The sequence below is a fragment of the Otolemur garnettii genome, unplaced genomic scaffold, assembly GCF_000181295.1.
Source record: "Otolemur garnettii isolate 467f Iridium unplaced genomic scaffold, OtoGar3 scaffold00005, whole genome shotgun sequence".
Classification (NCBI taxonomy): domain Eukaryota; kingdom Metazoa; phylum Chordata; class Mammalia; order Primates; family Galagidae; genus Otolemur; species Otolemur garnettii.
The window spans coordinates 23,197,694-23,201,593 of record NW_003852400.1 but is presented as its reverse complement, the minus strand read 5'-3'; positions in this window follow the sequence as shown (position 1 = coordinate 23,201,593).

The following is a 3,900-nucleotide window of genomic DNA, read 5'->3' as shown; positions in this document are numbered from 1 at the left end:
TCTCCTCTCCTCTCCTCTCCTCTCTCCTCCCCTCCCCTCCCCTTCTCTCCTCTCCTCTCCATTCTCCCTTCCTTTCTTTCTTTTTAAGAGACAGGGTGTTGTTCTTGCTCAGGCTGATCGCAAACTCCTCAGCACAAGCAATCCACCTGCCTTGGCCTCTCAGAGTCTAGGATTACAGGCATGAGCCACTATGCCCAGCTCTTATATTATTTTAAATCCACTTTCTATCATTGTCTAAATATAAACCTTTATTTTTGCTAGCTAAGAAACCAGTGTGTTCTGCCCCATTGTTTATTATTTCAAATTTATATTTCTAGGAATCAAATAAACCTTCCTTGTCCCCAAAATTAGGCAACATCTTTTGTACACTATTTCTCTAGATAATTTCCTATAAACATATTTCATAGTTCTTCTAACAATTCTTCATAAAACTTGATCTTAAGAGAAGAGTGACACTCCTGTCTGCCATAGTTTTTGCAACACTTTTTTATAAGTCATCTGTATTTATTTACAGAATTATATATATATAACGCACATACACATACACACATACACTATGAGGTCTGACAATTAGGATAGCAAGGATAGCTCCTGACTGAATATCACTAAGGGCACTGTCAAAGTACTCCCCTTGGGAAGCTATGCACTGATGCCAGTGCCTATTCCACCCTTCAAAGTAATTTTGGAGATCTTTTACTAGAGTGGCCATTAGAGCTGTCATTGTATTACCCTTAATGTTCCGAATGTCATCAAAATGTCTTCCTTTCAATATTTCCTTTATCTTCAAGTAAAGAGAAAAGTTATCGGGGGCCAGATCAGGTAATTAGGGAGGTAACTAAGTAATTATAGGTAACTATATCCAATATAGTTATTTGTTTACTGGCTAAAACTTCCTCACAGACAGAGCTGTGTGAGCTGGTGCATTGTTGTGATGCAAGAGGCATGAGTTGTTAGCTAAGATTTTCAGTCAAGATTTTCCTGGTGCCTGTGGCTCAAAGAAGTAAGGCACTGGCCCTATATGCTGGAGGTGGCAGGTTCAAACCCAGCCCTGACCAAAAACTACACACACACACACACACACACACACACATAAAGATTTTCCTAACTGTTTCTCTTTCAACATTTACTGGGTCTGCTGTGTTTCTTACAATCAGATGATGATGTCAACATTCAATTTGACAAATTTTTGTAATGTTTTCATCAATTCTGGATGCCTTGACCTCTCTTCATCAATGATGCTTTATCTCTCTCAGAAAAACACTTAATCCATTTATACACTGCTGTTTTCTTCTTGGCTTTATCTCCATGAACTTGGACTAACATGTCCCTGATATCATATCCACTCTTGACAAGTTTAATAAGAAATTTAATGTTCGTTTGTTGCTCTATTTAAGCTCTAACATTCTCATAACAGCACACAAAACACACAACAACAATTAATGCCACTAAGCAAGAAACTGCCATACATTGACGTGACTACAACTTTGAGGTATGCATCAGCTGAACACTGTTATACCAAGTATATGAAATCTTACTGATCTTTTTGTACAGTGCTGCCAACATGAGCACACAGTGGCAAGTTTGAGAACTTAATTGTCAGAGCTTGTGTGTCGAGTCCCGCCCCGGGGGCTAAGACCTGTGGCTTAGCAACCTGTGGCTGCGACCAACTGAAGAAATATAGAGTAGAAACTATGGTAAAGAAAGAGACATGAGACATAGAGCAGAAGTAAAAGTGGGAGCTCAGGGGTCCATTGCCTATTTGTGGGATTCCAGCAATGGCACTGAGTGCTCTACTCTGCTTTTATTGAAGTCTATATTTGTCCAGAGGGTGAGATGAGGGAGGGAACAAAGATGCTAGCAGTTTCTAAGGGAGCATATCAGCTCCTATTGTTATTATTATTAACCTTAAGAGTAGCCTTGAGAAATCTGAAATCTGTGCCTTATATCAGGAGAGCCTCCCACTTGAGGTCACATACACAGATTTCTAGGGAGCTGTTAAACTCTGCTAGTTTTCTGTAGAGTAAAATGCCACTGGTGTTAATCCATTTCTCTGAGGAATTGGTGGGAGGGAGCAATTTTCCTGCCATCACCACCACAGAGGCTCTTCCTCTGTGATAAGGGATATAAGCTCTTCTGCCCATGTCTTAGGGCTCCCTTGATCTCTGCCCTAGGCAAATGCAAATCTCCACAATGGGTAGCTGCTTTGCCTGTTTACTAGGCAGGAAACAACCCAGTTAATGTATCTTTCTAAGTCTTTGCCATAGTCTCTTATATGACCATTTTTTCCTCAGAGCGCTCACAGACCCAGCAGGGGTGTTTGCAAGCTAAATCCCCAAAAGGCTAGAATTTCTGAAAAGATAGGAAGCTTGCTAGCAATGGCTAGCTTAAATGTAAACTAGCTGACTTTTCTTTGTTCTGACTCACTCAGCTTACTTTTTAATTTTCCTCTTTTTCTAGGGGTGATTTCCTTTGCCAAAAATGGAGTCTTTGGTCCTCATTCTCCCTGCATTGTGTGTGTGTGTGTGTATACATGTATATGTATGTATATATGGATAAATGTGTGTAGATATATATAATACTGTGTGTGTGCATTTATCTTTATATGTGTGTGTATATACGTATTTTATATATATATATATAAAAAATACTGTGTGTGTGCATTTAGCCGATAAGTCTGAGCATTTTTCTTTGTGGTGCTTCATTATCTGTTATTTTTCATGAACTAACTTTTACTATCATTTGACTATTTGAATAGCAAAATCCAGATACTCTACATATTTTAGAATACAAATTTCATATATTATGTGTTTCTCAATTAATTCCTCTTCCTTCTCATATTTGCCTCATTATTGTTATACTATAGATCTGCACCCAGCCCAGCCCTGCTAAAAAAAAATGACAACTGCAACAAAAAAGAATAGCCAAGCATTGTGGTGGGCACCTCTTGGGAGGCTGAGGCAAGAGAATTGCTTAAGCCCAAGAGTTTGGGGTTGCTATGAGCTGTGATGCCATGGCACTCTACCCAGGGTGACAGCTCAAGACTGTCTCAAAAAATAAAAGAAGTCTTATAAAGAGTTAAAGAACTCAGGCTTTGGAGTCAAGCATACCTGGGTTAAAACTAGTTCCCATGATTAACCAGCTATAAGATTCTGTGCAAATTGTTTAAACTCTTTAAGCCTCAACATCTTCTTCTGTCAAATGAGCACAGTACTACTTATCTCTTAAGATTGTTATAAGGTTTAAAATGAGATCATGCTCACAAAGAACTTGGCATAGTGATTGACACCAAGTAAACACTCAATGAATATTAGATAATATAAGTATGTAAGTGTAAGGCTAAAAGCTTACTCAGAAATGTCATTGGTGACTATTCTGATTTGATTTTGGATTTTTTCCTTTGGGGTTTAGCTTTATTTTATATTTGCTCTATGAATATATAATAGGTGTCCCAACAAGTTGGTTAGATTCCAGGGATACTCAGTAACAGCACTGAGTCAGTTAAAAATAATACAAGTTTCTGTTACAAGCTTCTTCCTTTTGAAACTTCCTAAACCTATTCTAAATCTTATCAGTTGGCAATGGTTATGACATATGTTTCAGACATCAGGAACAAGCTTTTATCTGGGTGAGGTGCTGCCCCTCCTTCTTAGGAGGCAAGTCTGGATAAAGACAGAGTCAGGATGGATGACGGTGACGGTGCCTGCTCACTTTCTGGATAAATACCATGTATCATGTTTTCTTCTTCCTGAGCACTACATCTAGCACATACCACTTAGGTAGTTATTGTGCTGTTCTGCTTCCATTGAGATGCAATGAGCCATGAAGAAATCCTCCCTAGGGATCTTATAATGATATACTACCGGTTCCTCTGGAAGTGGAAATACATGCTGCCTTGGTCTA